The sequence below is a fragment of the Salvelinus alpinus genome, chromosome 12, assembly GCF_045679555.1.
Source record: "Salvelinus alpinus chromosome 12, SLU_Salpinus.1, whole genome shotgun sequence".
Lineage (NCBI taxonomy): Eukaryota > Metazoa > Chordata > Actinopteri > Salmoniformes > Salmonidae > Salvelinus > Salvelinus alpinus.
In genome coordinates this window covers 33298423-33318354 of record NC_092097.1, presented here as the reverse complement: position 1 = coordinate 33318354, position 19932 = coordinate 33298423, and the positions used below count along the sequence as shown (strand labels likewise).

At 42.6% G+C, this 19932-nt stretch overlaps 1 protein-coding gene across 5 annotated transcripts in view; it reads right to left on the bottom strand.

Annotated features, from left to right (window-relative positions):
* LOC139535924 (nck-associated protein 5-like) overlaps positions 1–19932 on the bottom strand; it is a 115360-nt gene that overhangs the window by 52063 nt on the left and 43365 nt on the right. For 4 of the 5 annotated variants that reach the window (XM_071335886.1, XM_071335887.1, XM_071335889.1 and 1 more), the window contains exon 3: positions 2939–3008. The exons of the other annotated variant lie outside the window; for it this stretch is intronic. The gene's annotated coding sequence lies outside the window, so the exon portion shown is untranslated. The remainder of the gene's footprint in view (positions 1–2938; positions 3009–19932) is intronic. 5 annotated transcript variants of the gene reach the window in all.

The following is a 19932-nucleotide window of genomic DNA, read 5'->3' as shown; positions in this document are numbered from 1 at the left end:
GTCCAACATGTATTTTTTAGTAACGTTTATGAATAGTTATTTGATTAGATTAGGTGCCTCTCCAAGATTTCTCCGGACATTGTTATTGCATTTTGCCTAGTATTCACATTGTTTAACCACGATTTGTGCCGCTAAATATGCACATTTTCGAACAAACAATATATGTATTGTGTAATATGATGTTATAGGACTGTCATCTGATGAATTTTGAGAAGGTTAGTGAAAAAATTAATATCTTTTGCTGGTTTATTCGTTATCGCTACTGTTGGCTTGAATCAATGCTGTTGTGTTTTTGGCTATTGTGGTAAGCTAATATAATGCTATATTGTGTTTGCTGTAAAACACTTAAAGAATCGGAAATATTGGCTGGATTCACAAGATGTTTGTCTTTAATTTGCTGTACACCATGTATTTTTCATAAATGTTTTATGATGAGTATTTAGGTATTTCAATTTGGTCTCTGTAATTGTTCTAGCTGCTTCGGTGCTATTTCCGATTGTAGCTGCAATGTAAAACTATGATTTATACCTCAAATATGCAAATTTTTCGACACAAAACATAGATTTATTGTATAACTTGTTATAAGACTGTCATCTGATGAAGTTGTTTCTTGGTTAGTTTGGTTGGTTCTTGGTTAGTTAGGTTGGTTTTGTGAAGGCTACCTGTGCTGTGAAAAATGTCTGTGCTTTTTTGTATTTGGTGGTGAGCTAACATAAATATACGTGGTGTTTTCGCTGTAAAACATATTAAAAATCGGACATGTTGGCTGGATTCACAAGATGTGTATCTTTCATTTGCTGTATTGGACTTGTTAATGTGTGAAAGTTAAATATTTCTAAAAAATATCTTTTGAATTTCGTGCCCTGCACTTGGACGGGCTGTTTGTCATAAGTGTACCGGCACCGCCCTGCAGCCATAACGCCCTTGCTGTCTCTGCCTGGCCTCTAACCCTATTACAGGGGCTGAGTCACTGGCTTACTGGTGCTCTTTCATGCCGTCCCTAGATGCGGTGCATCACTTGAGTGGTTTGAGTCACTGACGTGATCTTCCTGTCTGGGTTGGCGCCCCCCCCTTGGGTTGTGCCGTGGCGGAGATCTTTGTGGGCTATACTTGGCCTTGTCTCAGGATGGTAAGTTGGTGGTTGAAGTTTTCCCTCTAGTGGTGTGGGGGCTGTGCCTTGGCAAAGTGGGTGGGGTTATATCGTCCCTGTTTGGCCCTGTCCGGGGGTATCATCGGATGGGGCCACAGTGTCTCCTGACCCCTCCTGTCTCAGCCTCCAGTATTTATGCTGCATTAGTTTATGTGTCGGGGGGCTAGGGTCAGTTTGTTATATCTGGAGTACTTGTCTTATCCGATGTCCTGTGTGAATTTAAGTATGCTCTCTCTAATTCTCTTTCTTTCTCTCTCTCTCGGAGGACCTGAGCCCTAGGACCATGCCTCAGGACGACCTGACATGATGACTCCTTGCTGTCCCCAGTCCACCTGGCCGTGCTGCTGCTCCAGTTTCAACTGTTCTGCCTGCGGCTATGGAACCCTGACCTGTTCACCGGACGTGCTACCTGTCCCAGACCTGCTGTTTTCAACTCTCTAGAGACCGCAGGAGCGGTAGAGATACTCTTAATGATCGGCTATGAAAAGCCAACTGACATTTACTCCTGAGGTGCTGCACCCTCGACAACTACTGTGATTATTATTATTTGACCATGCTGGTCATTTATGAACATATGAACATCTTGGCCATGTTCTGTTATAATCTCCACCCGGCACAGCCAGAAGAGGACTGGCCACCCCTCATAGCCTGGTTCCTCTCTAGGTTTCTTCCTAGGTTTTGGCCTTTCTATGGAGTTTTTCCTAGCCACCGTGCTTTTACACCTGCATTGCTTGCTGTTTGGGGTTTTAGGCTGGGTTTCTGTACAGCACTTTGAGATATCAGCTGATGTACGAAGGGCTATATAAATACATTTGATTTGATGATGTAGGCTGTGTGTAGCAGTTATGATATGGTTTGGAAAGTTTTTTTTGCCTGGTCACATAGAGCTGATGTGTTGTGCATTGACGTCCACACAGGACGAAGGGAAAAGATGAGGAGGAGAGTGCATAGTTGCGAGAAGGAATACAATGTGGCTGTTATGAAAGTGAACTGTGTTTATGCGTGATCAGGGGTGTATTCATTCCCACCGATTCTGTTGAAAAATGTTTCTTAAACTGAAACAAATGGGGATAAACATACCTGAATTTGTCCAATAGAAACTCTCGCTTGCAACTGTTGGACTATGATTACACCCTATATTAGCTAGATGCAGGCAAGATTGTGCAAGGCGGTATTGTCCATGTGTCGATCACCTCAAATTTTTCTAGACCTGTGCGCACCTACGTTGTAAACTTTCATTTATAGGCTAGGTTGTAGCAACCTCATGATGGGTATAGGGAAAATGTAATAGCCTAAACCTATCGCTGTTACATTTAACTGGGTGAATGGAATATGAATGACATTCAACCAATATGCTGTAATAGAAATAAGGCCATGCTCATTAAAAAAAATTATCTTCCTCCCTCATCTTAAACGGCACTGACCGCCACTGGGATAAATATACCTGAATTTGTCTAATAGAAACTCTCGTTTGCAACTGTTGGACTAATGATTACACCCTAGATCAGCTAGATGCAGGCAAGATTGTGTAAGGCATGTAATGAATGTCTCACTGTCTGTGCACCTACGTTGTTTAACTTTAATTCGTAGGCTGTAGCAACCTCATGACGGGTATAGGGAAAATGAAATCTATTAATGTTACATTGAGAGGCGTGAACAGAATATAAATTACATTCATCCAATATGATGTAATAGAAATAAGGCCATGCTCATTAAAAAAAATCCTCCTCCCTAATCCTAAATGGCACCCACCACCACTGGTGTACATGTGTAGGAGGGGGTACCCACCGGTGAGGCTGGCTAAACAATGTGCAGAAAGGTCAGTAATGATACCGTTCAGCCCCGCTCCGCAATTTACCTGAGAAACACACAAAAAGACAAAATGTTAGTCTCACAGTATTCCCAGGGTAAATAATTTAGTTTAACATCTTACCTAAAAGACAAGACACACCAAAACAACATTGTAATTCCCCAAAGGTCAAGCATTGCATTAACTTGTCACAAAAAAGCTAAACCTATTTTCTAGGGCTGATCCCATTTAGTCAACGGGTTGATTGTTTGGTAGATATGCTGTTGGTCGACAGATCTTTTAGTAGAGCAGTGACAAATATATACAAATAGTGGACTAATCCATTGCAGAGGCTGTGGGGATGGCACACCAGTAGTACATTTACCTTTAATTACCATAATTTCTCATCTACGTTTGTTTGGTTACGGTAATTTCTGTTAATGCATTCAATATTTTATTGTTACAGTCTTACCGTTGTCATTGTAGGAGTGGACACGTTTTTTGCAGAGCGCACAACCTAGGCTACACTTGTGAGTAAACAGTTTTGATTTATTTCATTCCATTTACAAGTTGTCAATTTATTAATTGGTCTTTTGTTTGAAGCACTCCTGTCAATCTTGAGTAAGGACGCACCTGATTCTGCATTGAAGTAGGCATAAGCTACCTGGCCTACATGCAAATGTAGACCTATAAATGTGCACGGTTGGGGATCTGATACTATTTCTGATTGTCTTAACTCCCCATCACTGCAGAGCTTCTCAAAGTTATTTTTTCTTCGCCTCAAACAGCAAGTAAACAAAGTCTGTTTTTACATCTATTGAGAATGACAATAGTTTGTCAATGTAGCCCATTTGAAAAATGTTTCCAGCTCTCTCCCTTTTGATAACCACTCAGCATGAAAGGGGAAAAAAATGCATGCTCTGATCTGGTGGAAACGTCAGAAAATAGACCTACCTGATTACATTTTATACCTTGCGAAAATAGCCTACAGCTATTCCTTGTAGACAGTTCCTGAGTAGCCAATGTGGTTTATAGGATTTTTATTTTATTTTTTAAATCAGGATATTTTCTACCTACGGGCTGCAATGTTTTTTTTTAATTATAAATGAAATTAAACTGTTCCACGAAAATGTGCATATGAAACTCATAACTGGCACGTAGATCAGTAGAAATGGTACGATAACTGCACTCCAAATGGAAAAGGTTGCCGACCGCTGGTACAGTTGAAGTCGGAAGTTTACACACATTTAAGTTGGAGTCATTAAAACTTGTTTTTCAACCACTCCACAAATGTCTTGTTAATTAACAAACTATAGTTTTGGCAAGTTGGTTAGGACATCTACTTTGTGCATGACACAAGTAATTTTTCCAACAATTGTTTACAGATTATTTCACTGTATCACAATTCCAGTGGGTCAGAAGTTTACATACATTAAGTTGACTGTGCCTTTAAACAGCTTGGAAAATTCCAGAAAATGTCATGGCTTTAGATAGGCTAATTGACATCATTTGAGTAATTGGAGGTGTACCTGTGGATCTATTTCAAGGCCTACCTTCAAACTCAGTGCCTCTTTGCTTGACATGGGAAAATCAAAATAAATCAGCCAAAACCTCAAAAAATAAATTAAAAGACCTCCACAAGTCTGGTTCATCCTTGGGAGCAATTTCCAAACGCCTGAAGGTTCCACGTTCATCTGTACAAACAATAGAACGCAAGTATAAACAACATGGGACCACACAGCCGTCATACCGCTCAGGAAGGAGACGCGTTCTGTCTCCTAGAGGTAAACATACTTTGGTGCGAAAAGTGCAAATCAATCCCAGAACAACAGCAAAGGACCTTGTGAAGATGCTGGAGGAAACCGGTACAAAAGTATCTATATCAACAACCTGAAAGGCCGCTCAGCAAGGAAGAAGCCACTACTCGAACTGCCATAAAAAAGCCAGACTACGGTTTGCAACTGCACATGGGGACAAAGATTGTACTTTTTGGAGAAATGTCCTCTGGTCTGGTGAAACAAAAATAGAACTGTTTGGCCATAATGACCATCGTTATGTTTGGAGTAAAAAGGAGCAAGCTTGCAAGCCGAAGAACACCATCCCAAACGTGAAGCACGGGGGTGGCAGCATCATGTTGTGGGGGGTGCTTTGCTGCAGGAGGGACTGGTGCACTTCACAAAATAGATGGCATCATGAGGAAAGGAAAATTATGTGGACATATTGAAGCAACATCTCAAGACATCAGTCAGGAAGTTAAAGCTTGGTCACAAATGGGTCTTCCAAATGGAAAATGACCCCAAGCATACTTCCAAAGTTGTGGCAAACTGGCTTAAGGATAACAAAAGTCAAGGTATTGGAGTGGCCATCAAAGTCCTGACCTCAATCCTATAGAACATTTGTGGGCTGAACTGAAAAAGTGTGTGTGTGCAAGGAGGCCTACATACCTGACTCAGTTATACCAGCTCTGTCAGGAGGAATGGGCCAAAATTCACCCAAATTATTGTGGGAAGCTTGTGGAAGGCTACCTGAAATGTTTGACCCAAGTTAAACAATTTAAAGGCAAATGCTACCAACTACTAATTGAGTGTATGTAAACTTCTGACCCACTGGGAATGTGATGAAAGAAATAAAAGCTGAAATAAATAATTCTCTATTATTCAGACATTTCTCATTGTTAAAATAAAGTGGTGATCCTAACTGACCTAAGACAGGGACTTTTTACTCTGATTAAATGTCAGGAATTGTAAAAAACTGAGTTTAAATGTATTTAGCTAAGGTGTATGTAAACTTCCGACTTCAACTGTATAGCCTAACGGCAGAATCTGCAGAAGCCAGCAGCAGCGGGAGGAGAGTCGGGAACAGGTTTTTTCCTTCTGGTTAGGCTATATTGATCTCTGGCTCCCTATTTAGTAATTTGTGTGTCTTAGGCTCAGTAGCCTACATATAGTTGACTTTATTCAAACATAGAAAAATACATGGTCGTCTAAGATTTTCTTTTCAGGGACAGCCCTAATATTTTCACCATCTTCGCAGCCATCCTCGTTGAGTGTTTGCCATAGCATGTGGCATTTAACATGTGAAACAAGACACACCAAAAACAGCGTATCACAGCCAGTCCACGTCATTGACATTTACAGTGCCTTATAAACATACACGACATCCTCTATCCAACCCGGCAGATAAATAACTGAAATCAAGCTACAAACGCGAGACACTATGTGATATTAGGTTCACTTAACTGATCCATCCGTTATGCTGGTCTTCTCTGGCATTTCCAAATCACCAGATAAGTGCTACATCTTTAACCATTTTATCCAGGTTTAGTTTGAGTAACCTTTTCCAAATAAAAACTTTATAGCAATAAAGCTCCTGCCCATTTCCCACTATGTTTTGGTCGGTGGAACAACAGACACACTGCAGAGCGTAAATCACAGCAGGTTTGTATGCGTGAAGCTAATAGTACCGCAGATGGTAAAGCAGGACACCACAATGCATTGTTTCATATTAGCTCGAACCCTGTAAAAGCCATACCTAACTAACTCAAAGCTCAGGGTTTGGACTTTACCTGCAGGGCAAAATTCAAAGTGGGTAGTGAACTAATGGTTATGTGGGGTGGTAAGTTTAAAGATGTGGTTGCGGTCTGAGATCTCATTGGGAGTGGATCAGATGTTTCGGTGTCGGCCCGATGTAATGCACATCGTTCACACGTCAGGAAAGAGGAATTTGTGGCCAGAAAGCATTGCCAAATATGGAAGCTTATGTTACCAGAGTGAAAGCTGATAGACCAGTGTGAAAAGCAAGGACAGAAACAAAGGAAGACAAAAAAATAAATAAAATGCAATGAAAGATGCTTGTGAAGCATTTTTATCCACTCCCCCTCTCCAGGCCGTGTTCCTCTCACAGTCTGTCCCACATCACTTCTGACAGGCAGTTCCCCATCCCAGCCCCCCTGGACTCCCAGACCCCTTCAGGGGCCAATACTTAATCCTGTTAAATCATGTCAACCCTTCCCAGAATTAGATTAGCACTTGAGAGCATCTTCCATATCCACCCAGGGTTTCCCTCTATAGAGAGCACAGACAGGCAGGGCTGCCAGGTGGGATGGAAGTTCACGCCACCAAACAGGTGCTTCAGAGGAGCTCCTCACAACTTGTCTCAGACTCGACATCAGCTGCTGCTGCCTCCCAGACATCACTGTCAATGCCCCCCCCGAAACTAAACAGACTGCAGTGGCATAGAGTACTGTTAAGCAGTCACATGTTAGGGGAATGCCTTTGTTTGGGGCAGAGAAAAGGATAAGATAAGATAAAATAGTTTGATCAGCTCTGGCTGTCTCCCTTCAAACCTAATCGAGATAATCCAACACATCAATATCAAAATAGATGATGCAAAGATGCTAATAACATAATTGAATAGTATTGATATATATATGCAGCAGAATGCTATCTTGCAGTAGATAACCTAATAACGGTGCTCTATCTACAATGGGCTCTACATATATTTAATCTAATCTCTAATCTACAAGGTAAAGTCTACGGTGTGTCTGCATCTGGCAAATACAGACAACAATTACAAGGGTTGGAATATAGCCTAACGTGCCAGTTTTTCCCAACACACACGGCTGTTGAACAAGACTATGTATGGGCTGATTCCAATGCTGTGATCCTGTGAATCACTGCAATGATAATATGCCCTGAGGCGTCAGCTGACAATGCATGGGAATGAGGGCCAGACCTATGTGGTCTGCCTTCACCAGCAGCCTCAGCAACACTGGGCTAGACAGTCTAAATCCACTATGTCACTGTGCACCTGGAGGCTGGTAAGGCAGGCGGGCGGGCAGGAGGTGGGACATTCTTTCAGGATGAGTGTCAGGGAGGGTAATTGTCTGCCAGGAGTTGGCCTCACAGATGGAGGCTCAGTGGGTTTGAAGGTTTTTTGGAGAGAGTCGGTATGTGGAGTCGACACACAAAAAAGAAAGACAGAGGAAGCGAAAGAGTTATACAGAGAGGATGACAGTAGGGCTGGGCGATATATCGAATTCATTCGAATGTATGTTTTTGCGCAATATTCCAAATGCCTGTATCGCAGAATCAAGTTTTTTTGGTATTTTTCGTTTATGTGGGTTTATGTCCGCTTGTTCTCATGTTGTCTTTTTGGTTTCGTCTCGTGCACCTTCTCATTTACACCAGAGATCTATATAATGACGAGATGCTCATGTCTCCACTGGGAGTAGTTGTCCCAAAGCCGGGAAGGTAGGCGACAAGGTTCAAAATAAGCGCATTGGGCATATTTTGGACATATTTAGGCGAGAGTAAAACCTCTCGCTTGGCCTCTTTCTCCCAAGCACCTCCCCTTACCTCTCACAACGACAAAGATGAGCGATTACTTCTTCCTCTCTGACAAACGGTTTCAACTCGCTATTTGCATTTGAGGTTTGGTCCAACAGAAAATCGGTCATATGGACACCGAAACACATGGAAACATTATTTGACTGTTAACTTTTCGAACAATACCCAGTTTGTTTCAACTCCTCAAATTTCGAGAAGACACTACTAAAACGGATGTACAAATGAACGTTCATTCTGGAAAATGTAGTCGCATTACGGTACCACGTATTGCTAGCAGCATTTACGTCAAATAAAGATTGTTATACTAGCTGTTTAGTCTGTTTTATAAATACATTTTCTGTAATGCCTGCTACATTATTATTGGATGTGCATTATGCATGTTTCTATAATAAAAAAATTACAAAAAGGACATTTTTATAAAACAGACCTGAAAGCCAGATCAGTGATTATTGCAACAACAAAAAAAGCAAGTACAACAATTTTGATAAAATAATGAAATTATTAGTGGGTCTTTTGGTTGTGGAAGGCATATATCCAGCCTAGGTATAATTTCACGAGCTCTGAAATTCATTAGATTATTGCTGACTGTTTTAAATGCAGTGTATTTGACCTTTAACTGTTCAACAAAGCTTATTTAAAGAAAATATTGTTTTTAAATGTTGATGTATATCGTGAATTGCCCATAAGTTATAAAAAAAGAAAATGGAGATATGAGTTTTAGGCCATATCGCCCGGCCCTAGATGACAGTGGATAGAAAGGTGGCACGAGAGAAAGAAAGAAAGATGGAGACAGACCTATATAGAGATGGAGAAGGTGGGGGAGGTTGTGGGGGTGGATCGTCTACCCGTCTGAACGCAATCAAAAATAATTCTACCCTTGGGGCATTTCTATGCTCTTGCCAAGAGCCCCCATCCCCCCCAGCCCCCTACCACACCCACCCCGGTTTGGGATCTCTCCTTTCCCCAAAGACTAGGTTAGGGTACGATCACAGAAACGTGAATATTAATCCACACTCACATGCATGATAAGTTCCATTCCACCATAATTAGTTCATCAAAAGAACTCAAATATATGCAAATGTTAATTAATCGAGTGCCGGGTGGGTGGAAAGGGAGGGGGAGTGATCTTAGCTGTGCGTTACAAAAAAAATCTGGTGCTTATAGGGGTTCAAAATAGAGCAGATTAAACAATCAGTCAAACAATAATACATTTGATCCAAGGGCCCTTTGAACATGGCAGGGTAAGAATCTGCACATTCTCCGAAACAAACCACCATTTGTTGAAATTGATTGGTCATGGCAATGGGAGAAACTCGTGGAAAGGGCATAGAAGAACTGAGTCCGTAGGGTACAGCTACAGAGAAAAAGCTATGCAAGCGTTTTAAGAAAACTCTGTGCATCACTACTCCAATAAAAGAGCTGTGCCAGTTTGTTATAAGTCACAGGGTGAACTGCACAGTTTGGATAACATGTACACTAAATCTTTCCCATCGTTAAACAAAATACAGAGACCAACATTAACAAAGAATTACAAGCTTATCAAAGAGCCATCAGACATCAACCCCCCTTCGCAATCATTTTGGCCAACTCAGCAAACAGACAGACAACCCCCACATCCATGTTTCTCAGACCTCAGCCAGACACAGAGTAGACTCACTTAGGATGCAGCACCCTATTCCCTTTATAGTGCACACATTAAGACCAGACCCCTATAGGCCCTGGTCAAAAGTAGTGCAATATATAGGGTCCCATTTGGGACGCATCCTCAAACTAGCCAGCCAAGTCTAAAGCGCCATCATCTTGATCAACTTTACCTCAAACTTCTAAGAGTTTGATCTCCTCTGAGAGTTACAGTCTATCTCTGACTGACTCAGTGCTGTGACATTGCAGTAGTCAGCAAAGTCACCAGACAGAGCGTAGCGGAACAGAACAGAACTTAGGCTGGGCCTGCTGAGGAGCTATAAAATCCCAGCCGGTCATTAAGGAGACAGATAACCTCATACTTCAGACTGGCTTATCAACAGAAACAGCATCTGTCTGCATTTTAGTGGAGGACTCACTGTGTCCTAGAGGAGACATTAAAATACAGGACATTTTAGGGGCTTCGTGAGAGTCTTGTAAATTCACCATTCTCATCATGGTGTTAGGTTTTTACTTTATTTTGAGCCCTTCGGTCTCTGTGAAGGTTGGTTGGCCGTTCGTTGAGGCACATGACAAAGTTAGTTGGCATGAATCAAACTCTGCTGACAACACTCAAAGTCACGGACATGTCATCAAAGTCAAGGTTAGGATGAGATGTCTAGCTCTTTGATCACATCCAAATGCATGGCATATATACCAACACTGGCCAGCCAACTGGCATGAATACCGCATGCTTAGAGGACTCCTGAAACAAGATCAAATACTGTGGACTGGCTCTCACACAAACCCGTTAACAAGAACTCCATGTCTCTTCCTGGTCACTTTGAAGAGACCAGAGCTTGTCCATTAAAATCTCTGTTTTTAATGTGAACCTCTCTCAGTACGAGAAAACAGCAAGCAATACTAGTAAAAATCTGCACACTCAATACTTAGTGAGGACGGAGGAAAACCCAGTGTTCAAAACACTTCATTCTGGAGGAGTTTGAGGCACATACTAACTATATGCGCACAAACACGCACACAACACTACTCTCATTGCTAAGACTTGTGTCAATACACCAGAGTACCATTTCCCCAGGGCTTATTACAGTTAAGCAGTATGGAGGCACCCACAACACTGTTAAAAATCACTGGATTGTTTGTTTAACCAAAGATAAATATTAATATGGAAATATAATATAAAGCTTGACCATGTAAAACAAACAGAATGCTAGAGCAGGACACTTTCACCACAAACTCCAGGTTATTCTGATTCTAGTCAATACTTTATGGTGATGGGGGTGATAATTGGTATAGGACCCTCCTTTTTTTCACTGTTTTGCCCATATTTTCTCTAAGTACAGTGATATCAGAGCTGTACTTATTATAATGTACCATGTGCCTGTAGTGTACGCTAAGCATGCCCAAGCCAACTCTACTCTATAAACAGTTGCTATAAACAGTTGCTCGAAGCTTTGTTGACACTACTTACACACAGTATAATATCACGCTGCTGACTAAGTAGAGCAGCAATATCAAATGTAGCCTGCAGTGCCCCCTTTCCACAGACCCAAAGATGGATTAGTCCCCGAGGGCGTCTGGTTATGACTACGCTAAATTGAGTATTAGGGGCTAGTAGCTGATCCATGCCAATGAGTGACCCCTCATGCCCGCCCCTCTCCACAGCAGCCCAGCTGTTCTGCCTACCATCCTGCTCCCCCTCATCATGTACAGAGATTCTGATCCCCACCCGCCACAAAACCCAGGCAAAAACCTGCCAACCAGCGGATTTGCAGCCCGCTGACAAAATTAGACGCACAGAAAAAACAACAAAGCAAATAAAAGCACTCATGTATACGAGTACAGGGAAACGTTTTTGCTGTATACAAAAATGTTCTAGAAACACAATCTAATAAACACATACACAAATGCACATTAACACAGAAGTACACAATGCCATCCTCTTCCGAAAATACACAATAAAATACTCTCCCACACAAAACATTGCAACCAAAACTGCACGTTAGTGTCTCCCTTCTTCCAGTTCATCGCCCCTCTTCCCCCATCACCTCATAGGTCACTAGATGTTCCAGAGCTCCTGTTCCTCCACTGGGGAATGACTGGGATCAATATGGAATAAACCCTACGTACAGGAATGAGATAATATCCACAGTACAGAATGCCTCTGCCAGGCAGCCACTGCTCCTGTCAGTGTCAGCTGGGCCAGCCTCGTGCTGCAGTGACAGCCTCTCTCCCTCTGTTCTCACCCAGAGAGGAGGAGTAGTAGGAGGAGAGGGGACGTGTGCCGTTTCTAAATCTCTCTGAGGCTCAGTGCTGAGACGTCAGGGCCATCCTAGTGCAGCAGTAGCAATGTTGACCTACTGTGCGTGTCTGCAGTAGCGACGGCTATTGTTCCAGAGACCTAGCTGAGAAAGAGAACACTAGCCAGCGCTAAAGCACATAAGAGCATGCAATAGAGAGAAGAAGTGAGAGAGAGAGCGAGAGAGAGAGACAGGCCCTCCTCCACTCATAGACAAACCCTGCCAACTACAACAGTTGTGGACAAGCCCCTGTGCGCTGCTCCTCCTCCTCTGCTTGAGCCCAGAATTAACTCTAAGTGCTGGCTGGCTGATGGGGAGCAGGGAGGGAGGGAGCAGGTAGGGAAGGGGGAAGTCAAAGAAAGAAAGGGGGTTAGCTATTGACAATTGTATTTGACCTTTATTTAACCAGGTAGGCTAGTTGAGAACAAGTTATCATTTACAACTGCAACCTGGCCAAGATAAAGCAAAGCAGTGCGACAAACAGAGTTACACATGGAATAAACAAACATACAGTCAATAATACAATAGAGAAAGTCTATATACAGTGTCTGCAAATGAGGTAGGATAAGGGAGGTAAGGCAATAAATAGGCCATAGTGGCGAAATGATTACAGTATGGCAAATTAAACACTGGAGTGATAGATGTGCAGAAGATGAGTACGCAGAAGATGAGTGCGCAAGTAGCGGTACTGGGGTGCAAAGGAGCAAAATAAATAACAATATGGGGATGAGGTAGTTGGATGGGCTATTTACAGATTGGCTATGTACAGGTGCAGTGATCTGTGAGCTGCTCTGACAGCTGGTGCTTAAAGCTAGTGAAGGAGATATGAGTCTCCAGCTTCAGTGATTTTTGCAGTTCGTTCCAGTCATTGGCAGCAGAGAACTGTAAGGTAAGGCTGCCGAAGGAGGAATTGGCTTTATAGGTGACCAGTGAAATATACCTGCTGGAGCGCGTGCTGTGGGTGGGTGCTGCCATGGTGACGAGTGAGCTGAGATAAGGCGGGGCTTTACCTAGCAACGACTTATAGATGACCTGGAGCCAGTGGGTTTGGCGACGGATATGAAGCGAGGGCCAGCCAACGAGAGACATAGCCTGGGGAGGGGAGTGTAGTGTACATCCGCCCAGCTCCATCCACACATTTTGAGTTGAGCGGGACAGGGGGCTGCCAGCTAAGAGGATTTCCAGCCCCTGAAAAAGAGAGGCTGCAGTCTAATAAAGTCACGCACAATGACTTGAATGCGGAAGTGGAGCGCTCCTGAATGTGAATCGATAATGTAACATTTCTGTTTTTATTCTGTGAGGAATAAGAGGAATTATAAACTGAGGGGGAGAGGCCACAGAGTGGAGGTTTTCTAAACTCTACAATTGTAGATTAAACTATGTCTTTCATCTATTGAGCAAGCTCCAGGCTACTTTAACCTTAGATCTATTAAAATATGGCTGTGAAATCTAATAACAGTTAAAAATAGATGAGGGGTGAAAGGTGAATAAGCTACCGGCCGCAGAATGTTTTTCCATGGACCATACGCTGAGGGTGCAGAGATGGAATTAGACTGGTGTAGAGACATGTTCTGGTGTAGAGACATGTTTCCTCCACACCAAGACAGGTGGCTACTACACACTTAAGATAAAGATGGTGGCTGGCTGTAGGCTACAACCTGTCACCATCTTTACCTTAGTGTGTATGTGTGTGTGTCTGTCACAGCCACACACCGTCAGCCTGTCAGTGCCTGGAAGAGAACACCCACATCACCACCAGCCCCTTAACATGGAACATGCCTACCAAACCCCCATCACATACCAAACCCCCACCATTATTGCCTAATTACAGATCTGGAATGCTGGTTATTCATTGATGCTATGTGGTCCTGAATCCAGGGCCCACCCTGCTGCTGTCACACCCACATGACTGGCCTTCCTCCCCACAAGGAACTATGTCAAATAGGGAATTTACATCTATACTACAGAACTCAATGTTTGGAATGTCTACCTTTCACATAAACGGTCATACCACACGGACAAACCACCCCCATACACGCTCATATAATGATATTACATTTCTTTTAAAGACAATTTATTCTACTGTGACCCTATTTTGGCCCTGCTGTCTGGTTGGAATCTTTGCATTGATTTACAGTCTATGGGGCATGTTGGGATTAGAAAAGGGAGGAAAAGTAATGTCTTCGAGCATGGCTGTTCTTAGACTACCCTCTATCCATCTCCTTCCTTGTGGTGGAAAATAATCAAATCAAATTGTATTTGTCACATGCGCCGAATACAACAGGTACCTTACCGTGAAATGCTTACTTACAAGCCCTTAACCAACAATGCAGTAAAAAAACAAAAACATTTATAAATAAAAAAGTAACAATAAAAAAAACTATGAGGCTATAAATGTGAGTAAATGTGTGCGGGTACAGGTTAGTCGAGGTCATTTGTACATGTAGGTAGGGGTAAAGTGACTATGCATAGATAATAAACAACGAGTAGCAGCAGTGTAAAAACAAAGACTAGGGTCAATGCAAATAGTCCGGGTAGCCATTTGATTAATTGTTCAGCAGTCTTATGGCTTGGGGACCTAGACTTGGTGCTCCGGTACCCCTTGCCGTGCGTGTGGTAGCAGAGAGATCAGTCTATGACTTGGATGACTGGAGCCTTTGACAATTTTTTGGGCCTTTCTCTGATACCGCCTAGTATTATTATATAGGTCCTGGATGGCAGGAAGCTTGGCCCCAGTGATGTACTGGGCCGTACGCACTATCCTCTGTAGTGCTCTCGATGGTGCAGCTGTATAACTTTTTGAGAATCTGGGGACCGATGACAAATCTTTTCAGTCTCCTGAGGGGTAAAAGGCATTGTCGTGCCCTCTTCACGACTTTCTTGGTGTGTGGAATTCTGTACATAACCTCCTCCAGTGACTAAAGCACCTCTCAGGGTGAGACAGAGGACTCTGGGGGAGAGGAAGAGGGTGGTCAGATGGGGAATGTTTTACGTTGTGTGTGCTGTAGTTAAAAGAAGCAGCCTAGTATACGTTTATAAACTCAAAAGGTTCTCTGTTCTTGAAGAGTTGAAACAGTGCATGTTTTGTCTCCCCTACTGTATATGGTTGGCGTGTGACTAGCGTTGTCATAATGCTCAAAGGTCCTCGCTGTCGACTGTGCATTGTGGTTCGTCTCTCACTACCCCAGGGCAAATGGTTGACAGTTCGAGTAGACAGTACACACCACAGAGAGACTTAGACACACCCGAGCTATTTTTGAACTTTTCCTGGCAGAAAACAATATCTGATATATAAATACATTAATGTACACAAAAAAATATGTTTTAAGCAAAATCTCATTTTTCAGACACAAGTGCAAACTTCACACTATCATTTCAGAGGACCACCTATTGAGATGTGCCTTTTGTTAAGTAAATAAGGTGATAAATCAGCTGAAGATTAGACTGGAGTAGGACCTGAGATGCAGTGCCTTAGACCGCTGTGCCACTCTGGATGCCCTTAGTGAATAGCCTCTTAATGGAAAATACACATTTAGCCATGTAAAGCTAAAGGGTTCCTAGCCTGAGCGGTGGATAAAACGGTGTGGCTCTAAAACATACAGGTTGCGTGTCAAATAGCACCCTATTCTCTTTATAGTGCACTACATTTGACAGGGTTAACAGTATTGCACTATATATGGGATGCATTCACAGTGTGGCTCTGGGTCTTATACAGCCAACTACAGTGACTAGCATAAGCTCCATTACCCATACACTTGTTCAGACACAACCCATGAGTCAGACAAGCCCACGCTAACACTATCATTACTGAAGCGTTCAGCCACATTAACCAGCCGCCATCGACGGCATTTCTATAGCTTACCACGTACGAGGCATTCATCATGGAAATCGACAATTAAATATATTTCTGCCTATATCAGCAAATTTCCCCCAAAACGGGTGACTCATCAGTTCTTAGAATGAACATCAGTAACAATAACACACAACTGTAACAATAACACACAACTGCTTCATTACGTTACTGAAAAAAACACATCTGTCTGCAAATTTTGTTTCATCATAATATTTGTATAGCACTAAACGTGTGTGCATTTGTGTGATAAAACTGTGCAAAGTGTAATCGTTACACTTCTCTCATACTACAGTATAGCTCCCTTTGGCATCCCTTTACTACTACTACTGACCGGAGAACAGTTTGTCTTTGCTTGGGGGGGGGGTACCGATTTTGTCTGTCTCCCAGTCAAGGGGGTGGGATTCCCCTCCAGCACATCATCCCTGGGGGATTATCAAGCCAGTCATCTGATAAATAAGACAAGACACAGTGACTCCCCTCTGCCAGATGGTGAAGCGTGATTCATCACTCCAGAGAACGCATTTCCACTGCTCCAGAGTTCAATGGCGGTGAGTTATACACCACTCCAGCCGACACTTGGCATTGTACATGGTGATCTTAGGCTTGTGTGCGGCTGCTCAGCCATTGAAACCCATTTCATAAACTCCCAGAAAACAGTTAGTGGTGACGTTGCTTCCAGAGGCAGTTTAGAACGCGCTAGTGAGCGTTGCAACCGAGGACACTCGGCGGTCCCATTCTGTGAGCATGTGTTGCTCCTAGACGTTTCCGCTTCACAATAACAGCACTTACAGTTGAACGGGGAAGCTCTAGCAGGGCAGAAATTTGACAAACTGACTTGTTGGAAAAGTGGCATCCTATGACAGTGCCACTTTGAAAGTCACTGAGCTCTTCAGTAAGGCCATTCTACTGCCAATGTTCCTATGGAGATTGCATGGCTGTGTGCTCAATTTTATACACCTGTCAGCAACAGATAGCTGAATCCACAAATTTTAATGGGTGTCCACATACTTTTGCATATATAGTGTACCTTACAAGACAAGTATTTCAATGTGAACACCCACAGTCAGTCTCCCTGTTCAGCCTTGTCTGCCCTGGTGTAATGAAGACCCTCCAGGGACCAACAAGGACACAGACACTGGTGACAAAATCAATGCGGTTTTACAGCTCCCCTCAATTAGAGATCTACCATCTGAATTATACATTGGCCCTCTTCCTGCATCTCACAGAGGAACAGGACAGGGTGTTTCAAGCTGAACAGCCTAAAGCTAGATTTTCACTAACTAATTCACACAGAGACAGTACTTAGTTGTTGCACATCCGGTAGATGTACATCATTGGCCGCTCCTCAGAGGAGGAATATCCTCAGTGAATTTCCTTTTTTACATTTTTATATCAACAACAAACAAAACAAAAATGGTAAAACATTTAAAAGTGACCCTTTTTAGACCAAAATCTACTAAATACACTACAGGTCAGAAGTTTTATTATACCTACTCATTCAAGGGTTTCCTTTATTTTTACTATGTTCTACATTGTAGAATAATAGTGAAGACATCAAAACTATGAAACAACACATGGAATCATGTATTAACCAAAAGTGTTAAACAAAATATATTTTATATTTCAGATTCTTCAAAGTAGCCACCCTTTGCCTTGATGACAGCTTTGTACACTTGGCATTCTCTCAACCAGCTTCACGAGGAATGCTTTTCCAACAGTCTTGAAGGAGTTCCCACATATGCTGAGCACTTGTTGGCTGCTTTTCCTTCACTCTGCAGCCCGACTCATCCCAAACAATCTCAATTGGGTTGAGGTCGGGTGATTGTGGAGGCCAGGTCATCTGATGCAGCAATCCATCACACTCCTTGGTCAAATAGCCCTTAGAGCCTGGACGTGTGTTGGGTCATTGTCCTGTTGAAAAACAAATGATAGTCCCACTAAGCGCAAACCAGATGGGATGGCATATTACTACAGAATGCTGTGGTAGCCATGCTGGTTAAATGTGCCTTGAATTCTAAATAAATCACAGTGTCACCAGCAAAGCACCCCCACACCACCTTCTCCATGCTTCACGGTGGGAACCACAAATGCGGAGATCAACCGGTCACCTACTCTGCATCTCACAAAGACACGGCGGTGCGAACCAAAAATCTCAAATTTGGATTCATCAGACCAAAGGATCGATTTCCACCAGTCTAATGTCCATTGCTCATGTTTCTTGGCCCAAGCAAGTCTCTTCTTATTGGTGTCCTTTAATAGTGGTTTCTTTGCAGCAATTCAATGATGAAGGCCTAATTCATGCAGTCTCCTCTGAACAGTTGATATTGAGAGGTGTCTGTTACTTGAACACTGTGAAGCATTTATTTGGGCTGCAATCTGAGGAGCAGTTAACTCTAATGAACTTTTCCCCTGCAGCAGAGGTAACTCTGGAGCTTCCTTTCCTGTGGCGGTCCTCACAAGAGCCAGTTTCATCATAGCGCTTGATGCTTTTTGCGCCTGCACTTGAAAAAACCTTAAAAAGTTCTTGACATTTTTCGGATTGACTGACTATGTCTTAAAGTAATGATGGACTGTCATTTCTCTTTGCTTATTTGTTCTGTTCTTGCCATAATATGGACTTGGTCTTTTACCAAATAGGGCTATCTTCTGCATTCCGCCCCTACCTTGTCACAACACAAATGATTGGCTCAAATGCATTAAGGAAAGACATTCCACAAATTAACAAGGCACACCTGTTAATTGAAATGCTTTTCAGGTGACTACCTCATGAAGCTGGTTGAGAGAATGCCAAGAGTGTGCAAAGCTGTCAAAGCAAAGGGTGGCTACGTTGAAGAATCTGTGTTGTGTTATTTCATAGTTTTGATGTCTCCACTATTATTCTACAATGTAGAAAATAGTCAAAATAAAGAAAATCCCTTGAATGAGTAGGTGTGTCCAAACTTTTGACTGGTACTGTATGTACATCTACCTGAACACTACAGTAGGAGAAACCCCCGATCTTGGGTCTTGTTCATTCAAACCCCCTAACCATCAGCGACACTACTCCTCCAGAGTTGCAAAAGTTCACATTTGGATTCATGTACTCAAACCGTTTACAGTGTGAAACCTAATAGCTTATTAATCAATAAAAGCATTAATTTAACCATGCTCTCGCTGCCAAGGCAGCAGCAACTCATCCTGGGGTCCAAACAAGATTAAGGCGATTATATAAAAAATAAAACAGTACATCACACAACACACTACTGTACAATATATCTACAATAAAATCCATTATACAGCAATATAACAATATTACAATGTAGGTGTGTGTAGAGTGCATGCGTTAGATTGTGTGTGCTTATGCTTGTGTGTGCGCATGTGCGTCTCTTCACAGTCAATTCTGTTCAATAAGGTGTAGTTTGATCTGTATTTAAATCTGACTTTACTGCTTGCATGGGATACTTGATGTGGAAGAGAGGAGTTCCATGTAGTCATGGCTCTATGTAGTACTGTGCGTTTCCCATCGTCTGTTCTGGACTTGTGAACTGTGAAGAGACCTCTGCTGAGGGGTATGCATGGGTGTCTGAGCTGTGTGCTAGGCGTTTGAAAAGACAGCTCGGTGCGTTCAGTATTTCAATACCTCTTACAAAGACAGGTAGTGATGTAGTCAATCTCTCCTCTACTTTGAGCCAGGACAGATTGACATGCATGTTATTAATATGTTAGCTTAAGGGCCAGCGGTGCTGCTCTGGGCCAACTGTAATCTGCCTCTGTTCTTCTTTGTGCCACTTGACCAGGACTAGGCAGTAGTCCAGGTGTGAAAACTAGGGCCTGTAGGACTTGGTTTGTTGATAGCGATGTCAAGAAGAGCA